General features: G+C 40.2%; 1 protein-coding gene across 1 annotated transcript in view; it reads right to left on the bottom strand.

The window, feature by feature from the left end:
• The window catches only part of LOC136154141 (interleukin-31 receptor subunit alpha-like), an 87,907-nt gene that overhangs the window by 44,056 nt on the left and 18,983 nt on the right, over nt 1–24,868 (bottom strand). The window lies entirely within an intron of this gene.

The following is a 24,868-nucleotide window of genomic DNA, read 5'->3' as shown; positions in this document are numbered from 1 at the left end:
GGTTTTCTTCCCTTGAATTCTTTGCATTTTAAAACTGCAAAGTCAAAGGTTCTGGCCCAAAGTAAAGAAGCTCAAAATGTAGAATGTCAGGCATCAGCTGTACAAATGAAGGTTTGGAAATAATGGTGATGTTAGTAGAGAGGAAAGATGAAGAGTGGTCCTGATTTCATACTGGGTACTTGACCCCTGCAGCCCATCTGTCCGTTAGGGTCTTGGGTAGGGTAGTGATTGTTTTCTGATTTAAGTTTTCAGCGCTGATAACATAGGGCAGCAGCATTTGACAGAAGTTCACCCCTTCTTTACACTTTAACCTCCTTTACACCCCTGGCTTTACATTTTGTGCTGTTCCTATAATCTCTTTATCGGTCCCCTAACTGGGGAGAAGAGAGCTCTTCATTTTGTTTTGTGTGTTCATTATAGATTTTAAACTATGTTTAAAATGGCCATGTTAAAATTTTCAGCCACACGCCAGTGTGCATGATGCTGTAGTTGGCACTTAACGTTCAGTGTCGGCTTAAGATTTCCCTGCCAGTGTCCACGCAGAACCGGGAACCTAGTACCTCCTTAGGAAAAGCCCAGAATGGACTTGTATTATGTCCCACGATGCTAGTGGTGAGGAAATGGGCTCTTTTACTATCCGACCAGCAGAGAGCTCAGCCTCGGGGTCAGACAGATGTGAGCGATCAGACAGTTGTGTGTGGCTGTGGTCACTTTGAAGCAGCTGGCGCTGGGAAGCAGCTTTGCCTGCATCGCGGCTTGGTCACCGAGGCAGCTCTGAGCTGGTGGTCCTGCCCTTTCCTGAAGCAGGGCAGTGCTTTGCTCTGCCCGCTGCCGGGAATGACAGCTACTGAGGGCGTGGGGGTGGCAGGAACCTTCCCCCTGGGGCGGAGCAAGAGGTTGGCTTCCTGGGATCCCAGGGACAGGGATAAGCAGATAGGAGGGCGTCCCTGCCGCTGAGAACTTGGCGCTGATTGCATCCAAGTGAGTGCGGGGCACGCCTGCGTGGTGGGCTGGCGCTGCTGTACTCTTGGGGTTCTCCCTTTAGAATCGCGGCTCCTAATCACTTTAGATCACGTTGCTTTTTCGACTCAAGTTTTACTTGAATTTTCAGGGGTTTTATCTGTGCTGTGCTTAGTCTTGTGCTTAGATTTATCTACCTATGTAATTCCATCCATAGACACAGCAAAAAGGTCAAGGAACCAAAGATTAAATGAGTCCTGCTTTAGAGACAGTTGGTGGTTCCCTGAGGAATTTCTTGTAAGGAGAGAGGACTGGGGGGAGGCACAATAAGGTGAGTGTGCTGGAACAGTAAGGACGCTTGAAATTGAAATGAGCAAATGATTTGTCCTAGAGTTTGGGGTCTGGCAATTTAGGTTAATCCTTTAAGTGCTTCATTAATTGTTTTGCTATAATTTAGGAGATTGCCAAATCATAGTAGGGCATTGAAATCTACTTCTCTGTGGGGGATTTTGCATGTAAGAATTCCTTGGAAAAGGTTTTTTTGCTTTTTTTTCCCTTTTTTTCCCTTTATCAGTGTTTTCTGGATTTGGAATCGTTGTAGAATTCTTTTTCAGCATTCAGGAGCAAAGCCCGATTTTTTCTTTCCTGTGTATATGAATTTACTGTCCCAAAGTCTTGGCTGTCTCTATCTAACCTGATTTTCTCCTTAGTTTTGGCAGAGGTTCACCACGTGAAGGATATATTCTCAACAGGTACAAAAATGGTTTAAAATACTCATAAACTTTTATGTATAGGAAGAGACACTCCTGTATATCAAGGTGGGTATGATGCTTCATATTAGAGAACTAGTTGGAGCAGCCTTAACGCTGGCCTTATTCGATGACTTGCGTGGTACCTAGCACTATCAATGATCTGGTTTATCCTTCAGTCTGCTTTTACATAAAAGAAAGACAATAACTGGAGTTTTCTTCATCCAGTGTACATCCAGTGAAGATGCTACACAGTCAGTGCATGCAGTTACAATAAAATACTTCTAAAAGAGGCAGCCCTGTGTTAGAATGCAGAGTATCATAAACGTATGCTAGTGCCCTTATATTTTAATGTTCATTTTATTCTAATACAAAAAATCCCCTACATACAAAGAAATTCTATTCCAAGAGCACATTCATAACTCTGGTTTGCTTGTAAATCCAACAGGGGTACCCAAGCAGAACAGTTGGCTACACAGGGCTGTACGGCATTGGTTTATAATACTTATCACACAAACAATACATTAAAAAACAAAATTAAAACACTTTTAGTCTTAGAGTACCTTGAAGAGTATAGTAGTACAGTACAGAAATAGCATACAGGAGCTGGCAATGAGTGAACAGGCAAGAAGAGTTACTGACTGGAGGAGGGAAAGGAGATGGGAAATGATAGACCTGAAGGATCGCCAGCAATAGGAAACAGAGGGCAAGCTGCCGTTTCACTCATGCCTCATGTTGATGGAATTCATGTTTGCATCCTTCAAAGTTAGCAATTTGAAGGTTTGTATTAGGGAACATACTGTATTGAATTAGCTGATATATCAGTGATCAATAAATAGTTGTTTCCTGAGAAACAGGTAGGGATCACATTTGCAACTATAGTGTTTGAGTTGCTTACAAATATCACAGGGATATGAGTCACACTTGTTAACTGGTCATATATCATCTCACTGTATCTTCATCTATTAATTGTTTCATCAGTCTTAGGATGTTCTACCACTTGAGATTTTTCATGATAATCTACAGATGCTAATCAACTAATGTATTTGTGCTAGTTAAACGGCAGGTTCTGACAGTTTTATCTTACCATGTTTGTCCCTGTCCCTCAAGTGAATTATCTTACTCTGTTACCAGTTATATGGGATGATGGAAAGTTTGATTTCAATAATTTATTTCAGTTCTATAGACAAAATTGTTATTGCTGTAGTGCCACAAATTAAAACCATCATTTGAACTATAGAACGTTTTGGTGCCAAAATCGGTTCAGTTCAGTCGCTCAGTTGTGTCTGACTCTTTGTGACCTCATGGACTGCAACATGCCAGGCTTCCATGTCCATCACTGCCTCCCAGAGCTTACTCAAACTCGTGTTCATTGAGTCAGTGATTTCATCCAGCCATCTCATCCTCTGCCTTCCCCTTCTCCTCCTGCCTTCTATCTTTGCCGGCATCAGGGTCTTTTCAAATGAGTCAGTTCTTCAAGTCAAGTGGTCAAAGTATTGGAGTTTCAGTTTCAGCATCCGTCCTTCCAAAGAATATTCAGGACTGATTTCCTTTAGGGTTGACTGGTTTGATGATCTTGTGTTTAGCTTTCTTAGTAACAGCCAAAGAGTTTTCCAAAGTAGTTGAATTATTATTATTATAGCTATCAGCATTGTAGGAAGATTGTTCCATTTGTTTCACATCCTCACCATTATTTGTTATTGCCAGCTTTAAAATTTTAGCCATTTACTGTGGTTTTAATTTATGTTTACCTGCTGGTTAGTGATGTCGAGCACCTTTTCATGTGTCTGTTGGTCATTTATTTCATTGTTTCTTCCTCTGTTTACATGTCTACCAATCACAGTCTTGGCAACAATACACCTGGGAGTCATACAAGAGGGTGAAGAAGAGATGGATTCAAGGGATGGGGTGTTATCTTACTGCTTCATGATGACACCAAGAGTTGTGAAATGGTTGATTGTTAGTCTTTTGAGTCACTGATTTTATCTACTAGGATGACACTAGCTGCTTTTAAGAAATCCCCAGAACTTCAGTGACTTAACAAGATGGAGGTAGGTTTTTGCTCACCTAACTGTCCAAGGAGGGTATTCCTGCAAGGTAGGCAGTCTTTCAAATGGTTATTTAGGTCTCCAAGTTTCTTCTGTCATGTGCCTCTTCTATCTTTGTATCTTTGGTGCATGGTTTCCAAGGACTTTATGCTTCTCTTCATCAAGCCAGGAAAAGGGAAAGAGTGGGGCCAGGGGAGGGCAGAGGTGGACTAGAGGAAGATGTTTATGAATTAGGCAAAGAAATGGCATATAGATCTCTCTTCCTATTCCACTGTTGAGAACTTAATCACATCTAACTGTAAGGGAGGCAAGCCATCTCCAGCTGCTGTGTGTATGCTCAGTTGTTCTGTCGTGTTTGACTCTGTGACCCCATGGACTGTAGCCCACCAGGTTCTTCTGTCCATGGAATTTTCCAGGCAAGAATACTGGAGTGGGGTGCCATTTTCTGCTTCAGGGGGTCTTCCTAACCCAGGGATCAAACCCACGTCCCTTGAGTCTCCTGCATTTGCAGGTGGATTCTTTACCGCTGCCTTGCTGGTTTGGGAGAGACATATGTGATCAATATATCCCAAATATCATTTCAGTATATAATCAGTATAAAATTAAGTTATTTCACATTTTTGTACTGAATCTTTGAAATCCAATATATATTTTATAATTCCCTCATATCTCAATTTGGAAGCTGTTTTCATTGGAAATATTTAGTATTTAGGTTTTATAAACTATACTGAATAGAGTAAATTGTGATTTAATACCCCATATAGATTCACATACTCAAGTTGTTTCAGATATACTTAAGTTTCCCAATAGCCAAATCAAGTCTCAAGCTTTAGATTAAGTAAAATAAAGTTTAAAAAATTCAGTTTCTCAGTTGAACTAGCTGTGTTTCAAGTGCTCAGTAGCCACATGTGCTTAGTGGCTAAGACTCTTTTAGCAACAGTGCAATTCTAAAGTCTAGACTAAATTCAGACTGTAAGCTCTAGGAAGGCAGGGACTTCTGCCTGGAACTGAGAAAGTGCTCAAGAAATATTTGTGGTTTGAAACGAATGTCATCCTATTCTGAAGTTGGTAAGAGTTGAGAGTGAGGTTTAATAAATAATTTAATTGAATAGCTGGGAGGAGGCCAGGCTTCCAAACCCAAGATTTTGTCTCAAAAATTTAATTATACTTCAGCATTTAGAGTATGCTTATTATATATAAATATAGGATTTATTTTTATTTATATATCCATTATATATTATGTGTATTTGTTTTTAAGTATATATTATTTATTTTATATATTATATAGCATATATTTTAATTATATATTATATATAAATATAGCATTTATATATAGCATTTATTATTATTAAATACAGCATTTATACGTGCAGTGATTTAGGCTATAATGGCTATACATTTTTGGAAGATGTCTTTTTCCACTCAAGTGGTTGGCAACTCCTGTCAAATTGCATATTAATCACCACATAGTGGATTAGCTAAACAACTATGGAGGAAAATGTTCAAAGTTGATTTTTCTGCAATTCATTGGTTTGAATTTGGGGAATAGAAACTAAAGGAAAATGAAGTTAAAACAATTAAGGTTCAAATTCTGAAAAGTAATCATACATCCTATTTCACGTTGCTCTGCAGAGGAAACTATTTTGTTGTGTTACAGAGGCATACACATGTAATTTAACAACAACAACAACAAAAAGGTTTTTGAAAAAAAAACTGAAAAAAGAACTATATTCTTTGAGAATGGGAGTTTTATATATTAATGTTCTTATGTTTTTCCCACTAATTACCCAGATTTTACTAGTTCAGTGCTCTACTCAAGTCACACTTGTTTTGCAAAGTCTTTCTTGTTACTGTACTTCACAGTGCTTCCTCCCATCCCGGAACTCATAGACTCAAATCTTTTGTTGTCCAAATATATATCTACAGTGTTGTGAATTGTTTCTCATTTGACTCAGGTCATGTCTAGCCATCTCAACTCAGTCGTCTCAGTATTTAACAAGTAACAGTTGCTCAACTTGTGCTTGAGTACACACAAAAATGACAAATGGAAATCCTGACTCACAGACTTCTTAAGAACCTCTGACTGTTCCCATGCTTTGAGTTCAAATTGCTTTACTGCATCCTTCTTGACTTGAGTAGTGAGAACAGTTCAGCTGAGCTGGAGAGCTAACTGCCAAGTGTTGGACTACTGCATTAAACAGGTCAAAATCAAAGTGAGTCACGTTTTTAACCGCTTACGGCGTTTGTATAGACAAGGGTCTGAACTCAAAGGCTCACTCTGATCCACTTCTTCCTGTGGAATGGCCTACTTGTTGAGGGTTGGACGGATCAGCACAGATGTTGGGAGTTGTCTCACTGTTTAGGGAGCCCTGAACAAAAGGCACTTGCAGACTTATGGACCCAGAGGTTGGGAAAAGGAAGAAGGAAAGGCTAGGAATTGGAAACTACTGAGTCAGGGTCTAGAAAACTGTCTTCTAGTTTTTTCCCATAAGAAGACTTCCAGATAGAGGTGCCTGGGCCAGAAATGCAGATGTGTTTAACAGCACTGCCATCCAGGGGGACCTGAATCCTTGTCTGCAACAACTTTCAGAGATGGTAATGCATTGTGTGTTGATTTTGTATCAAATCTGATATGGGGAGGACATCTTTGTTATGAAGCCCACCAAGGAAAGTCTTTGTAATTGCTTATGGTCAGGCCTAAAAAATCGGTGATTTTTGGCTGGGACATGGACTCCTTATGTATGAAATCTGTACTCAGGACCTCAAACTACCCTTATCTGTTCCAGGGTGGACATTTCCCAACATTTTAATATCTTTGATATCTGGATGTATTTTATAATTGATGTCTTCCAGATAACAGTTGTGATTTAACTGATGCTTTGGGATAAAAATCAAGAAAGTACCAGCATACTCAGCCCTAAAAAGGAATGAATTTGGGTCAGTTGTAGTGAGGCGGGTGAAATTAGAGTGAAGTCAGAAAGAGAAAAACAAATGTCATTTATTAATTCATGGAATCTAGAAAAAAGGCACTGATGAACCTATTTGCAGGGAAGGAATGGAGACACAGGTCTAGAGAATGGACTTGTGGACATGGGGAAGGTAAGGGTGGGATGAATTGAGAAAATAGTGCTGACATGTATGCACTATCAAATAGTGAGAAGTTACTGTATAGCGCAGAGAGCCCAGCCTGGCGTTCTGATGACCTAGAGCGAGATGGGGGGAAGGGCGGGAAATGTGTGTGTGTGTGTGTGTGTGTGTGTGTGTGTGTGGTTTGTGTATGTGGTTTAGTCACTAAGTTGTGCCTGACTCTTGCGACCCCATGGAGTGTAGCCCACCAGGCTCCTCTGTCCATGGGATTTTTCAGGCAAGAATACTGGAGTGGGTTGCCATTTTCTTCTCCAGGGAATCTTCCCAACCTAGGGATCGAGCCCAGGTTTCCTGTGGTGCAGGTGGTCTCCTGCATTGCAGGCAGATTCTTTGTCAACTGAGCCACCAGGGAAGCCCATATGTATTTATGTGTGTGTATTGTAATTATGACGTTTTCACATCGTCGTTTGGCAGAAACCAGCACAACATTGTAGAGCAGTTTTCTTCCAATTAAAAAATAAAAGTACTAGCAGATGGAGAGCAAGAAAGCCAAATAGGAGAATGTGGAGCTCACCTCCCCTGATGAACACATAAAAATACATCTACATGGGAAGCAGTTCTCACAGAAAAACTAGAGACTGGCAATCATATAACCAAGGCTCTAAGAAAGATTCACACTGAGTTGCATACGAAGGGAAGAGAAGTGGTCAGGTCACCTTTGCCCCTGGGTGAAAGCACAGAAGAGGAGCAAGATTCTGTGGGCTTGGAGAGCCTCCCTGATGAGTAAACAGTTTGAACCATATATTGGGTGTCAATCCTGGGGTCTGACCCTGAAAAGACAAGGCCCTTTTGTTGGTATGAAAATCGGCGAAACTAACAACTGTTAGGAACCTAGACTTCGTTCATGAAGAGCATGCACATGCTTGCTTACTGCTGAAACAAGGCAGAGGATGCAGATTGAAGCTGCCTAGAACTTAGTTTGGTTTCCCTCAACCACCCCAGTGCATGCCTCAGTCCATGCCAAGCACCCAAGCACCAGATAAAGAATCCAGAGCGTTAGTAATAAGAATGCTAACTGAACTAAGGAAAAGAATAGATGAACACAGTTTTAATAAGGAACTAGAAAATGAATAAAAGAACCAATCAGAACTGGAGAATACAGTAGCAAATGAAAAACACACTTGAAGGAATAAACAGCAGACTAAGGATACAGAAGAACACAGTGATACAGAAGACAGAATAAGGGATATTGCGCATTCCTAACAGGAAGAAGGTGGCTCCGGTGGTGAAGAGTCCACCTGTAGTGCAGGAGACTCAAGTTCGATCCCTGAGTCGGGAAGATCCCTGGGGAAGGAAATGGCTACCCACTCCAGTATTCTTGCCTGGAGAATTCCACAGACAGAGGGGCCTGGAGGGCTACAGTCCATGGGGTCGCATAGAGTCAGGCACGACTGAACAACAAGCACACACCTACAAGGAAACAACACAAGTGATCTGGAAGACAGCATAAGGGAAATCCCCCAATCAGAACAGGAAAAAGAAAAGGAAAGGGAACAATTTAGGGTACCTGTTGGAAAACAGCAGATATACTAATATTCGCATTATAGGTGTCCCAGAAGAAGAGAGAGAAATATGTGTTGAAAATGTAATTTGATTAAATTGTGGCTTAAAAATGTCTGAATCTGAAGAAGGAAACAGATATCTAGGTATGAGAGGCACAGTGAGTTCCCTAAAATTTATGAACTCAGACCCATTCCAAGATATAATTAAAACAGCAAACTTTAGAATTTTAAAGGCAGTTAGAACAGACTCATATAAAAGGGAATTCCCATAAGGTCATCAGCTGATTCTTCTGCAGAAACTTTGCAAGCCAGAATGAAGTGGCATGGTTTATTTAAGGTATTGAAAGGGGGAAAACCTACAATTTAGGATAATCTGCCCAGCAAGACTATAATTCAGAGTTGGAGGAGAAATAAAGAACTTCTCAGACAAGTAAAAGTGAAAAGAATTCATCAATACTGCACCAACCCTAAAAGAAATGTTAAAGGATTTTCTATAGGTGGAAAGAAAAGGCTGCAAGAAGAAGAACTTATAGGCAAGGAAAACATCCAATTAGTAAAGGCAAATATATAGTAAAGATTGTGAATCAACCACTTAAGTAAGCTTGTGTAAAGATTAAAAGACAAAAAGAAATTCTAAAACCAACCATAACTATAATAAATAGTTAAGGGATAAACATGAAGATGTAAAATATGACATCAGAAATACAAAACTGCAGGGAAGAGGAGAAAAAAATGTAAATCTTTTAGAATGTGTATGAACTTAATGACTACCAGTTTAAAACAATAGATATAGGCCAACATATGTGAACCCCATGGTAACTACAAATCATAAACCTACAATAGATATGCCAAAACTAGAGAGAAAAGGACTTAAGCATACCGCTGAAGCAATCAAACCACGAGAGAAGAGTCTAAAGGAAGAAGAAAACAGAAGAACTGCAAAAACAACCAGAAAACAAGTAACAAAGTGGCAATAAGTGTATTTAAATGTCAATAGACCAAATGGTCCAATCGAAAGACATAGAGTGTCTAATTGGATAAAAAATAAGACCCCTGTATATACTGCTTGCAGGAGACTCACTTCAGAGCTAAAGACACACATGGAATGAAAGTGAGGTGATGGAAAAGAATATTTCCTGAAAATAAAAATAGCAAGAAAGCTGGGGTAGCAATATTCATATAAAACAAAATAGGCTTTAAAACGAAGACTGTAACAAAAGACTATATGGCTGATTCATGTCAATGTATGACAAAACCCACTGAAATGTTGTAAAGTGATTGGCCTCCAACTAATAAAATAATATTAAAAAAAAAAAAAATGGAAGAAGCTCCTAGCAGTTTTTAAAATTTTATAAATATTTATCAGAATGAAAAAAAAAAAAAAAAAAGACAAGGCCATTATATAATAATAAAAGGATCAATACAATAAGAGGATATGACATCTGTTAACATGTGTGCACCTTATATAGGAGCATCTAAATATATAAAGCAAATATTAACAGACATAAAGGGAGAAGTTGACATTGATAATAGGTGACTTTAACACCCCCATTTACACTGGTGGACAGATCATCCAGACAGAAAATAAGGACACAGTAGTATTAAATGATACATTAGATCAGATGTGCTGAATAGATATGTATAGGACATTCCATCCAAAACCAGCAGAATGCACATTCTTTTCAAGTGTGCATAGAACATTCTCTAGGGTAGATCATATGCTAGGCCACAAGTTTCAACAAATTTAAGAGCACAGAAATTATTTCAAGCATTATTTTCTGACCACAGTAGTATAAAACTAGAAAACAACTACATTAAGAAAAATGGGGAACAAACCAAACACAGAGAGAGTAAACAATAAGCTACTATAAAACCAGTGAGACAACAAAGAAATTAAAAAGGAAATCAGAAAATACTTCAAGACAAAAATACAACTTTCCAAAATCTATGAAAGCGAAAGTGTTAGTCGCTCAGTCACATCCCACTCTTTGTAACCCCACATGAACTGTAGCCCACCAGGCTCCTCTGTCCTCCTCTCTCCAAGCAGGAATACTGGAGTGGGTGACCATTCCCTTCTGAAGGGATCTTCCCAACCCAGGGACCTAACCCAGGTCTCTTGCATTGCAGGCAGATCCTTGACCACCTGAGTCACCAGAGAAGCCCAAAATCTATGGGACACAGCAAAAACAGGGCAAGAAGAGACGCTTATAACAATGCAGGCAACCTCAGGAGACATGAAAAGTCTCAAGCAACCTAACCTACTATCTATAGGAATTAGAGAAAGAAGAACAAAGCCTGAAGTCAGTGGAAGGAAGGAAATTGTAAAGATCAATCAGAAAATGAAATAGAGCCCCCCTAGAGAAAGAGCCAATAGAAAAGATTGATGAAGGCATGAACTATTTTTTGAAGAAATGAAAAACAGAATTGATAAGAATCGATAAGGCTTTAGCCAGTTGCCATGTCAGGCTATTACACATCTCTACCAGAAATATGTTATTTTTATAATTTTTCCATTTACTTTCAATGTACTGCTAAAATGTTCCTTTCCCTTACTTTCTGGGATCCATTTCCCTTAGGGCACAATTAGTGGCTCCTCTTTCCCATTTCCTGTAGCACTTTATACACACATTTAACAGCACTTGCCACTTTGTTTTATAGTGCCTTGCTTATTCTTGCCTGGAGAATCACATGGACAGAGGAGCCTGGTGGGCTACAGTCCACAGGGTCGCACAGAGCCAAACACGACTGAAGCGACTTAGCACAGCACAGCACACAGCACCTTTGTTTATGAGTCTGTTTTCCTACTTAAGTTGTGAATTTTTCCTAGTTGAGACCTCTGCTTTCCTCAACTTTGTTTCCACAATCTCAAGCATAAGATCTGACACTGACTTATGTCTGTGGAGTTGAGTTGAAAGGCTGGAATGCATGGGTTTCATCTCTCCTCCTCCAACCTCAATGTTACTTTCTTCAAGTGTATTGATTTGCCACTGTAGCCAGCACTGTCTCCTATTGTGCTCTGTCCCATGCTTTCTGTCATATGCTCAGATTGACTTTAGCCCCTATCAGTAAACTCCTGCTGCCATAGCTTCAATGGTCCCTAAAAGTCCAAGTTGCCTTCTTCCTTCAGTTGACATTTATCTTCTCTATTGCATGTGTTATTTGTGGTAATCATGTTTTACAGAGGCACTGTGGACTCGGAGTAAGTGAATACTGAACACTTCTCCCTCGTGGAAACACAGGGTGGAGTTCCAGTGAACCTCTGGTCACGACATTCGTGTCAGATACTCAGCACATAACCTTGTTGTATATGTGTTTCCATTTAAAGGCACCTAGTTCAATGTATCGGAGAAGGCAATGGCAACCCACTCCAGTACTCTTGCCTGGAAAATCCCATGGGCAGAGGAGCCTGGTAGGCTGCAGTCCATGGGGTCACAAAGAGTTGGACAGGACTGAGCGACTTCCCTTTCACTTTTCACTTTCATGCATTGGAGAAGGAAATGGCAGCCCACTCCCGTGTTCTTGCCTGGAGAATCCCAGGGACGGCGGAGCCTGGTGGGCTGCCGTCAATGGGGTCGCACAGAGTCAGACACGACTGAAGTGACTTAGCAGCAGCAGCAGCAGCTGTTCAATGTATATTGTTGGTGCATCAACCTTGAAGTCACAGCCAACAGCAGTATAACTCACACCTGAACAAAGCTTGTCTAACACACGTATGTCCTGTCAAGCACATCACGAGCTTCTCCTTAGGACCACTAGACAGCTCTTCAGCACTATGCTTGAGGGCCATTTTAAATGGTGAAATCACCATCAAAAAGCACACAAAAATGTGAAAACTGTGGCACTGAACAGATCATGAAAAGAAAGTTTGTACAGCACAAGAGCAGTGTTACTTACTCAACCTCAGCATGGAATGTATGCTTCTTGCCACTGCTTATGTCTGTGAATGACCATGGCACAGCTCAAGAACTGATTTTGGGGACACAGTGAATTTTAGAGAGTTGGTGAATTTGCAAATATGAATCTATGGATAATGAAGATAGATTGTGCCCCCGTAGTTTCTCATCTTCTGAAATTATGAGATTCATGGCACAGATCGTGCTTCTTGGTGGCCTCCCTTTTAGGTGTTCTTAGGTTTCAACTTTCTCATGTTTCTTAACCCTGCTGCCACTTGACTCACTTCTCATACTCCAGAACTTTTTGACCTCTCTTATTGCCATGTTTTGTTGTCTCTTCTCCCATTTGTTTTGTTTTGTGTGACTTTGTAGCTTTCCTCTACCTTTACCGTAATTTTCATGGAGTTATCTGATAGAGCAGAGAGAAATGTATATATCCAATCAACCATGGAGCCAGAATTTTATTGTATCACATCATTAGTCACGTGTTATATGTATAATAAGTTTACTAAGTAATTGTTGAATAAATTAAAGAGCTGCTACTTTTATGCAAAAATGTACCTGTCCTAGATAGTACATTATAATGGTATTTTTCTAGTACCTCATAGTTTACTATGTTAAAAAACAAAACAAAACAAAACTTTCTCCTCCTTACTTCTGCTAAACTTTCCTACTTAGTAGAACATTGACTCAGGAAGATGGGAAATAAATTTAAATTAAGACATATATGGGGACGTCCCTGGTGGCACAGTGGATGGGAACACTGCCAATGTAAGGGACATGGGTTTGATCCATGGTCCAGAAAGATCCACATACCTCAGAGCAACTAAGCCCATAAGCTGCAACTCCTTAGCCTGCATGCTTCAACTACTGAAGCCCAAGTGCCTTTGTTCTGCAGTAAGAGAAGCCACTGCAGTGAGAAGACTGCACCCTGCAAGAAGGACTAGCCCCTTCTCGTCACAACTGGAGAACGCCCATGCAGCAGTAAAGGGCCAGCACAGCCATAAATGAATAAATAATAAGTTTAAAAAATTACTAAGTAAAAAACCATATTCAGCTGGAGAGCATATCTTGTTTTAAAGCTTAGGTTTCTTTCCTTTTGCATCATTTTTTCCGTAGACAGTTCCATAGATTTTATGATTTTGTCATTTACAAAAAGATAAAATTGTAATGCCTAAAGTGATCCCAGAAACCATCAGATTTAACCTTTGATTTTTAAGATACTGAGAGTCAGGCTGTCTTGGTTCAGTTCCTGGCTCTACTACTCGATTTGGACAAGTGTCTTTTTCTGGCCTCTGTATCCTCATCTATAAGATGAGAGGAAAAATATAACTGATGTCATAGAATTGTTGTGAAGATTGAGATAATTTCAAGTTTGTAGTACTATGACTGACATGTAGTAAGATCTCCATATATATTTAATTACTATATTAAGTCACTTAATTAGTAATCTAGCTGGCTTCCAGCCCCCCAGGTTAGTATACTTAATATTGGGTTGGTCAAAACGTTTGTTTTTCCGCAACACTGGATGAAAAACCCAAATGAACTTTTTGGCCAACCCAACACATGCTTAGGAATTATAAATCTCTTTTTCCAAGTTAGCTACCATTATTTTCTCTCCATCTCTTTCTTCATTTAAAGATCATTGCATGATGATCTATTTCTGAAACTAAACATACTCTTAGCATTTCACCCATTACCACCTGCATTTGTAAGGACTTCCTGTATAGAACATTTTAAATTTAGTCATTCCTTGTAGTTGTTTATGGCACTTTCAGATAGCACTTTTTTTCTGTAAAGTTGAGTGGTCTCACAGAAGCAGATTTTTTTAAAGTTACAATAATGCACTCCATTTCCCAGCATAAGTGGGTAAGTGCCACCCTGGCTTGAGCTGGGCTTAAAAGCAAAGGAAAAGCCCTTGGACCAGAGAGGAAACACTTGCATAACTGTGTTGATAAATTACAAACCACTCTCCTTGCTCTCACGTGCTGTGGAAGACAGGGCACCTTTGATGTGGATCTTTTTAAACAGCAGAACCTCTGTGGGATACCACCCCACACATGAAGGTGAGTATCAGGCCACAGAACCTGATAACGCAAACACCTGCAGATTTGGTCCCTTCTTCTATTATATGAGGGTTTATTTCTGCTTTCTTCAATAAAGTTGTCGGTCAGAACTCGCTGCATGACTTACTCTGTAGTTAGATTGGTTATTGATGGTTACAAGGAATCTAATCTTCTGGCAGTAAATCTTTTTAAAATGCTGGCACTAGGGTGGGAGATGGTGGAGGACAGCGATCAGGGGCTGGGGAAAATATAGGAACGTTAAAGGTTTATCTTTCTGGGAACTTGAGGCTGTAGAAAATTAGACCTAGGGGATGCAGAAGGAAATCCCTGTGTGTAATGGCATTTTGTGGCAGGAGGACTGAGGGAGAGTAAACCAATAATAACTTCTGCTTGAGTTTGATGGAGAGAATCTAGGCTTTAGAATAACATAAGCGTAAGTTTGAATCCAGCCATGGGGTCGCAAAGAGTCGCATAGGACTGAGTGACTGAACTGAAAATGAAACTGAAGTCACTTACACAAGCTATGAGAGTTTTGGACTGAAGAAGTGATAATGTGAGTCACAACTTCCATATCTGTAAAGCAGGGCTAATAATACCAACTCTGCAGGGATTTTAGGAAGGACAGGTGTAATTTATGTAATGCAATTAGGACTTTGTAGTAATATCGCATCATACTTGTATTTTTGCCAATCTTGCTGCTAGCTGTCTCAAAGTATTCATTGTGTGAAAGCAGCCTGAACCTCAAATGGGTTTATACTCTGAAACTGAATGCAGTTTCCTGATAACTCTTTTTAAAAGTAATTGAGATATAATTAACTTATTACTTTCAAGTATACAACATAATGATTGAATATCTGTATGCAATGTGACATGATCATCACATTAACTCTATTTAAGGTAACATGTATGGTGGCACTAATGGTAAAAAACATGCCAGCCAATGCAGGAGATGTAAGGGATGTGGGTTCGATCCCTAGGCTGGGAAGATCCCCTGGAGGAGGGTGCGGCAACTCAATATTCTTGCATGGAGAATCCCCATGGATAGAGGAGCCTGGCAGGCCCCTGTCCACAGGGTCGCAAAGAGTTGGCCACGACTGAAGCGACTTAGCATGCACGCATACCACCATACATAGTTACAAAACTTTTCTCTTGTGATGAGAGCCTTTAAGGTCTACTGCCATGAAAGTGAAAGTTGCTCAGTTGTGTCCGACTCTTCGACACACCACGGACGGAATTCTCCAGGCCAGAATACTGGAATGGGTAGCTGTTCCCTTCTCCAGGGCATCTTCCCAACCTAGGGATCGAACCCCGGTTTCCCACATTGCAGGCGGATTCTTTACCAGCTGAGCCACAACGGAAGCCCATACATGGTTACAAAAGTTTTCTCTTGTGATGAGAGCTTTTAAGGTCTACTGCCATAGCAACTTTCAGATATACAGTACAGTATTATTAACTAATATTAACATATTAGTCACCATGCTGACAGCTCTTAATCTCATCTTGATAAGGTACATAAGCATTTCCTCACCCAAAAAGAAGATACAGTTAGTTTACTAGGCTGAAATTGACAATATGTGACTGTTTTAGACTTATGAAAATAGCAATTTTGTATAATTCAACCTAAAAGTATGTTACTATCCCTAGAATTTACTTCTTTATCCATCCTTTAAAAACTCAATCCCATGCTCTGCACAGTTTGTGGCGCAGCATGGGTATCAGCACACATTAATTGAGTAAATGTATGAATGAATGAATGAAAGCAGGGTCATATAGTGATACATTTGTGTGCAGGCGAAATCAGGTAAAACAGCCTCCAGGACACAGCCTTGAGTGGGAACTGAAGCTCCAAAGAACAGCCTGCGTGTGGGGTGGTGGAGGTGTTTGTGTGTGTGTAATGGGCGATTGCTAGAGAGGAAAACCGTGCTATTGCTTCTGCTTGGGTGATAGGAGATAGAATGTGGAGAGGAAGGGATAGTTTAACACCAGCTGGCAAGAGCAGAGTCTCTTCCTTTGTTTTCTTGTCTCCAGCCACTGCTGAAGCCAGCAATAATTGGTTGGTTTCACTTCCAGTCATTGTACTCCTAACAGGAGCTACTACTTTAAAGATAAGACACTAAAAATTACTCAAGTGGCATCACTTTATGTTCTGAGTTCTTTGGTTCAGTATGGAATACTCACAGTGTTGTTTGAGAATTCCAGAGCTCCTGTTGTATTCAAATCAGGCACCACTAAAGAGAAGATGTATATTTCCTAGGAAGTGCCTCCTTAGTGGAGACAGTTATGCAAAGCTCCTGCATTTTAAAAGTTAGCGCTGATGAGTCAGGCAATGAAGGTAATGGTTTAATGGTTCTCCTTAAGAGCTCAGGATAATCTTCATGAATTTTCTGTAGCCCACAGTCTTGCTGCACCCAGAATTGCTCAGATTTGGGGGGGCTGATTACCACATGTAAGACTTCATGAGACTGGTATGTTTAAACAAAGGAGGGTAGTCTTTTCTAATTACTAGAAGACTTACATCCTTTGTTCAGGATCGGGACATTTGCTAAATTATTAATAACCAGAAATGGCTTCACAGACTCAGAGCAGTCATGGAAATTTTGGGTTTTCAGGTATCTTTCATCAAGGCTGTGATGAAGTCTAATGATTGTCCTGTTATTGAGTACAGCTGACCCTTGAACAACATGGATTTTAACTGTGTGTCTTGTTTTCAATAGTAAATATTTTCGTACTACACTGTTCGTGATTGGTTGAAACCAAGGTTGTAGAACCTCAGATGGGGAGGAACTGGGTGTATGGACAGAAGTTATGTGAGTGGATTTCTGACTGTGTGGAGAGCCGGTGCTCCTAACTTTGGCATCGCTCAAGGTCAACTGTATGTCACTCCAGCAATGGAAAACTTCATAATTTCCTCCCATGGATACTTAGTCACTCAGTTGTGTCCGACTCTTTGTGACCCCACGAACTCAGCCTGCCAGGCTCTTCTGTCCATGGGATTCTCCAGGCAAGAAGACTGGAGTGGGTAGACATTCGCTTCTCCACGGGATCATCCCAATCCAGGTATCAAATCTGGGTCTCTTTTGTTGAAGGCAGATTCTTTACTATCTGAACTACCAGGGAAACCCTAGGCATTTCCTTACTATATCTGAAACTTTGTGACCCCATGGACATATCTGACTCTTTGTGACCCCATGTATTAGAGCACACCAGGTTCCTCTGCCCATGGAATTCTCCAAGCAAGAATACTAGAGTAGGTAGCCATTTTCTTCTCCAGGGGATCATCCGAATCCAGGATCCAACCTGAGTCTCCTGCACTATAGGCAGAATATTGACCGTCTGAGTCACCAGGGAAGCCCTAGGTAATCCTTAGACAGCAATAATCCTTTTAGTAGCAGTGAAACAGATGAAAAGTCAATAACCAAGTCAGAGGAGGGAAAAAGTTACCTGCTTAAACAATGGTGGAAATACATGCTTACACTTACATGGTTCTCACTTACTTTGCTAATCAATGCTCTCCACTGTATTGGTTGCTAAACTAAACTAGGATGTGGCTGAATTTACAAACAGGATTCTTTGAACTCCCAGAGATGATACTTCCACTGATTATTGAATGTTAGGAAACCAGAAAAGAGGAAAATCTAAAAAGGTTCTTAAATTTCAGTCAGCCTTAATAAAAAGTAGTAATCAGGGTTGAGGAAAATATGAAGGATATTCAGGATTTGACATAAAAGTTCCAGTTTAATCACAAACATCTATTTTTTTTTCCTGAGCAAACCTGAAATTTGCATTGTCAAATTAGCCTTTTATTCCAAACAAGTAGAAAACTGATATTTCAATGATTTAAAATAAATCATGAATGTGTTCAAAGTTCAAATCCAAAGTTCCCAGTGCCTTTCAGAGATTTAATAATATTCAAATAAATATGAAGAACTGTAAGAAAATGGATAATTTTCAGTTGCCTCAACTTTAAATTCACCCAGAAAGCTGCCTCAAAAGAAATTTAATATCTTTTTTGAAAGTCTTGATGAGAACTATAAGATATCTTAAAATCTGATGAATTAGGTTGAGAGGTGAACTGGAGTTTCATAGCTAATATTACAGGACAGTGCTATCAATGATTGACTAAACTGTTAAATATTCCAAAGCATTATTTTTGTCATAGACTAACACTAATACAGGAGACTAAATACACAAAATGACATAAACAGACATACTCACTTCTATTTCATTCAGTCCTCTGACTTTTAAAACAAAGTCCCAGATGCAAGATTAACGTCAAAGATAAGTCGTTTAATAATGAGCCCCTAATCATTTAAGATTGGTTTTAGTATGGGGTATGAAGACACAAACAGCTTATTAATAACTGCCTTGCTAATACCTATGGTGAAACATTATCTCCACAAAAAGATCATAGAGAACAACAAAAGGAAGCTCCTGTAACGTCTTTTAAAAGGTATTCATTTGAATCAGTTCTAATGAGATGGATGAAACTGGAGCCCACTATACTGAGTGAAGTAAGCCAGAAAGATAAAGACCAATACAGTATACTTATACATATATATGGAATTTAGAAAGATGGTAACGATAACCCTATATGCAAAACAGAAAAAGAGACATAGATGTACAGAACAGAATTTTGGACTCTGTGGGAGAAGGCAAGGGTGGGATGTTTCGAGAGAACAGCATCGAAACATGTATATTATCTAGGGTGAAACAGATCACCAGCCTAGGTTGGATGCATGAGACAAGTGCTCGGGCCTGGTGTACCGGGAAGACCCAGAGGGATCGTGTAGAGGGGGAGGTGGGAGGGGGGATCGGGATAGGGAATACATGTAAATCCATGGCTGATTCATGTCAATGTATGACAAAAACCACTACAATATGGTAAAGTAATTAGCCTCCAACTAATAAAAAAATAAATGGGAAAAAATAAATAAAAGGTATTAACCGTGAGCATCACCACATTTCAAAGAATGTCAGTCCTTTCCACGCCAGGTTCAGAAACTTCCTTTCACAATTCTTTGAGAAAGCAAACTTATAGTACTGGGTTGGCCAAAAAGTTCCTGAGGTTTTAAAGCAAAACAGAAGACACATTTTTCATCATTTTCACCAAGAACGTTATTGAACAACATATTCACCAATTGCAACATATTCACCAATATGCAGATGAAACTACTCTAATGACAGAAAGTGAAGAAGAACTGAAGAGTCTCTTGAGGAGGGTGAAAAGGAAATGGAAAAGCCAGCTGAAAACTCAACATTCAAAAAACAAAGACCATGGCATCTAGTTTCATCACTTCATGGCAAGTACATGGGGAAAAAGTGGATGCAGTAGCAGATATTACTTCCTTGGACTGCAAAATCACTGTGGACTGTGACTGCAGCCATGAAATTAAGACATTTGTTCCTTGGAAGGAAAGCTATGACAAACCTAGACAGCATATTAAGAAGCAGGGACATCATTTTGCCAACAAAATCCATATAGTCAAAGCTATGGTTTTTACAATAGTTATGTACAGATGTGAGGGTTGGATCATAGATAAGGCTGAGGACCAAAGAACTGATGCTTTCAACTGTGGTGCTGGAGAACACTCTTGAGAGTCCCTGGGACAGGAAGGCAATCAAACCAGTCAATCCTAAAGGAAATCAACCCTGAACATCCACTGAAAGGACTGATGCTGAAGCTGAAGCTCCAATACTCTGGCCACCTGATGCAAAGAGCTGACTCATCGCAGAAAAGACACTGTTGCTGGGAAAATCTGAAGGCAGGAGAAGGGGCAGCAGAGGATGAGATGGTTGGATGGCATCACAGACTCGATGGACATGAGCTTGAGGAAACTCCGGGAAATAGTGAAGAACAGGGATACCTGGCATGCATTCAAATAATTTCTTCTTCTAGGGAGCCCAAAGCTATTTTTCATATAATCATGGGCTCAGAAAATTCCAGTGGAAATGGAAACATCAAAACTAAAACTCTTACAGATGGAACAATCACAGTCATAAGGAAAAATGACTTTCCCAACATCACCAGAAAAATCAAAGATGGCTTCCTGGCAGGGGTAGGGTCTGACATCTTTGCATTCCCAGAGCCTAGTTCAATGCCTGGCATATATTGAGTGATTAATAATTGGGTACTGCAGATAATTCAAAAAACATTTTAGACATCAAACAATACTTCCTATGAATTAATTTACTCTGTTAATAACTTTTGATCAGTAGGAAATTAAATAGGATAATACATGAATGATGAGAGAAGAAAATCAAAATCACAAGAATTTAATTAAATAAATAATAAAATAATTTTAATGCCCACGTTAAAAAAGTCTTCTGAGTTGAAATGAGGGCTAATACTAAAACTTCCTGCATCAAGGGATAATGAAAATAGTCCTTCAATAATAAGGATTTAAAGGTTATACTTGATTGGGCTTATTTCTACTTAACCAGGAAATTAAACCTTAAAAATTTCAGAACAGTTTTCACTTTCAAAATGTATGTGAAAGGAAACTTTCTATTATTAATAACTCATGAGAATACCCATTGCCAACGTCTCCAATCTGAGAAAAACAATTTGATGCAGCCTGCCCTAGCCTTTGGACAGAAATGCACATAAGCAGTCCCCAGGTGGTCTCTGGATTAATTTGCTCTTGGCTGCTGTTTCAATGGCCTCCAACCTTATCGCTGGGCTCTCCTGCTTTCTAACTGGACAGTCAGGTCCTTAAAGGTAAGGCCAGTGTCTTTCTTCTGTGGCATCCCTTATAGGACCAGTTCTATACCCAGCAAACACCAGGTTCTATGAGCCTCGTGAAGCCCTTTCCTCTTGTCCAAAGATTGAGGTCAAAGTTGTTCCAGGAAGTCTGATTCCACTTGTCTTGCCAGCCATTCCCTGGGATGTTTAAACCTCGAGTGCCCCTTATGTGAACCCTGTGCAAATCTCAGCCCAGGACTGCTCCCCACCTGCATCATCCTGTCCACCTCCCATAACCAGCCTGCTCACAGTCTCCTTAATAGAAACAGGAGTGTTTACCTTGAAATCATCCCCAAACCACATGGCTATACTGCCTTCAGCAGGGTTGGGAACATCAGGTCAACATAGGTGCTTCAGTTTGCTAATAAGAGAGAAGATTTTAAAACAGGAAGTACGTCCAAGAAGCATTCTACTTGTATTGCATGGCCAAGCCAAAAGAATGCTAACCCGCCTTCCAGTGGAGGAGACGCAAGACCCAGGTTCAAGTTGGGGAGATCCCCTGGAGAAGGAAATGGCAGCCCACTCCAATATTCTTGCCTGGAAACTTCCATGGACAGAGGAGTCTGGTGGGCTACAGTCCATGGGTCACAAAGAATCAGACACGACTGAGCATGCAAACACACATGGGGAATTGTACGGCTCCCTATTGAATAATGGCAAGCTCACAGCCTCCTGATGGAAACTGAGAAAGCAAAGTACTTTGTGGGGAGGCAGGGGGAGGGTTGAAACTGCAAGTCATTTGTGCGACATAATGGAGGGAGACCTTTCTCCAGAAAGCTACTCTTTCCCACTCTCCTGCCACCGCATCTCCACCCCCTGGTCCTAGTGCCGAGAATCACACTATCACAGAGACATTTGTTTGAGATTTATTCCCCAGGAAAGGTAACACTCTAAGTCTTATAAGAGACTCATATTTTAGAGCAGTGATTCTCAAAGTGTGGTTTCCAACCAGCAGCATCGTCACCACCTGGGAGCTTTTTATTTATTTATTTATTTTTTCCAGTGGGTTTTGTCATACATTGATATGAATCAACCACTTGTAAAAGAATGAAACTAGAACACTTTCTAACACCATACACAAAAATAAACTCAAGATGGATTAAAGATCTAAATGTAAGACCAGAAACTATAAAACTCCTAGAGGAGAACATAGGCAAAACACTCTCCGACATAAATCACAGCAAGATCTTCTATGATCCACCTCTCAGAATATTGGAAATAAAAGCAAAAATAAACAAATGGGACCTAATGAAACTTAAAAGCTATTCCACAACAAAGGAAACTATAAGTAAGGTGAAAAGACAGCCCTCAGATTGGGAGAAAATAATAGCAAATGGGAGCTTTTAGATATGAAAAATGTACAAGAATCTGTGCTGAAGATTCAGTTACAATCCACGGGAATTGAGGTTGACTTAGTTTGACCGTAACTAAGCACAGCTTGGTCTTCCTAGGTGGCGTCAGTGGTAAAGAACACACCTGCCAATGCAGGAGACATTAGAGACATGGGTTCAATCCCTGGGCTGGGAAGATCCCCTGGAGGTGGGCATGGCAACCCACTCCAGTATTCTTGCCTGGAGAATTCCACAGACAGAGGAGTCTGGCAGGCTATGGTCCCTAGTTAGGGTCTCTAAGGTTGCAAAGAGTCAGACACTACTGAAGTGACTTAGCACACATGCACACACAAGCACAGCTTGGCAGAGAAGACTCACAACTGTGCAGTTCTGGAGAGAGAGGTCTACCAGGGAGGGAGCCCGTGACACTCAGGGTAGAATGAGGCTCCCTGGGGAGAGAGAGGACAAGACCCTGAAGACAGACTTCCTTCCCTACAGTGGCCAGAGCAGGCAGGACAAATGGCCTTCAGCCAGTCCTCCAACACTGTGTAATTAGCAAGGACCAATCTATCCTGGGCATGCGCTGACCAGAGCTCCAACTCCATGGGTACCCTGCTCCCTACTCTACCTAGAAGAGAAGCTGGCCACCTGGAGACCCTTTGCTGCTGCCAGTGTTCCCCACTAGACACTGAGAGAGAGGATCTTCCCTCCAACTCTAGTATCAATTTTAGAACATAGTAGATAAAGCCTGTAAAGCAGCTGACACCTCCCTGGCTTCAAAAAGTCCTAGGCCTGGGGCATGGGGCTGTCGGGGGTGGAGGTCCTCTGCTCCAGTTAGAATTCTAATGTGCCACAGTGTAAGGCACATGATAAACTCAGTAGCTAGGTAAAAAAAACAAAAAAATAATAAATGAACATGCCTAAATAGCAGAGCACCCTCTTTATGGTGCCTTCCACTCCCTTTCCACCCCTCATTTTGAGGGCTCGCATTGTTGTCTCCAAACCCACTTGGGGTTTTGGATGCCATATGCCACCATCAGGAGGATGAAAATAAGAAGGCCCCCTCCAACCAGAGAAGTTACAAGAAAAATCTCAAAGACACCTTTGGGAAAAGGAGAACAAAATCAGTAGTAGGCTGAGCTCCTTACTTTCTTGACAAAAATCAAAGTGTAATATTTCCTTCCAGTAGTTTTAGCAACATATTCCTTGCCAATTTTCTTTCAATTTAATTTAAACTCATTCCATTTCTCCTCTCCCTGAATAATACTGACAGAAATTATGTTCCCCAGGTTCATCCTCCAGTTTCATTCATTTAATAAACATTTCTGAGCACTTATAATTTGCCAAACACTATTCTGAGTAGTAAAATAAATAAACAGCAAGAAACACAAGAATCCCTACTCTCATGGAGTTTACATTCTGGTACAAGAATTCAGACAATAAATAATGCAAGATTATTTCAGATAAAATGGGTATTTTAAAAATTATTTTATTATTAGATAATAACTAGGGTAAAGTGGGATAGGAGTTAGCACCTCTAGATAGGGTAGCAAAGGAAGGCTCTTGGGAGAAGTGAAATTTGAGCTAATGTGAATAATGAGAAGGAACGAGCCATGTTCATTCTGGGGAAAGCATTCCAGACAGAAAAAAGAGCAGATGCAGGAGCATAAATGCAAACATAATTGGGAAGTGGTGAGAGGTGAGATCAGGAAGGGACAGATGAGGAAGTGTCCTGAAAGCTATGGGAAGGAGTTTAGGTTTTATTTAAAATACAACAGAAGCCATTGGTGGCTTTTAAGCAAGGAGTCTAGGATTTTAAACTCTGGCTGCTGTGTGGAAAACAGATGGTAGAGGATCAAAGATAGAAGCAGGGAGATCTATAAGAAGCAAGGGTAAAAACTTCTAAGCTCCAAGGTAGACTTTTGCCTTCAAGTTGACCCCTAGAGAAATTCCACCAGATAATGCAATTTGTGTCTAGTGTTGTAAAAAGATAACATGATTTTTAAAGATTTTAAAGAGCAATATCAAAAAAGAAGTCCCTAAAGACAATGTTTCAGTCAATAAAAAAGAATGTGTTTTCTGTGTAGAAACACATGCTATACCCACATTTTCTAGAACCATAAACTGCTTTTCTTCTCTTGGAAACATGATGATAAACAAGGGACTTCCAAGAATACTTAGACTGTTTCTAGCTTTTATTGAAATTTTGCAATATCCCTTCACTTTTAAGTTTCATTTTTAAAAACAGTGTTAGTATATCCTTACAATCAAATCTCTGTCATTCAAAGAGTTGGAAAAATTAACCTGTTTCTCCCATCTTCCCTCCTTCTTTCTCCTTCATCTCCCTTCTCAGCCCATCTTCTTTCCCCTCTTGAATAGCACCCACGAGCATCAGATGAATCACATTATATTTTACATTATTGTTTTATT

The sequence above is a fragment of the Muntiacus reevesi genome, chromosome X (genome assembly GCF_963930625.1).
Source record: "Muntiacus reevesi chromosome X, mMunRee1.1, whole genome shotgun sequence".
NCBI classification, from domain to species: Eukaryota; Metazoa; Chordata; class Mammalia; order Artiodactyla; family Cervidae; genus Muntiacus; species Muntiacus reevesi.
The sequence above is the reverse complement of the archived record's forward strand: the minus strand, read 5'-3'. Positions and strand labels throughout refer to the sequence as shown.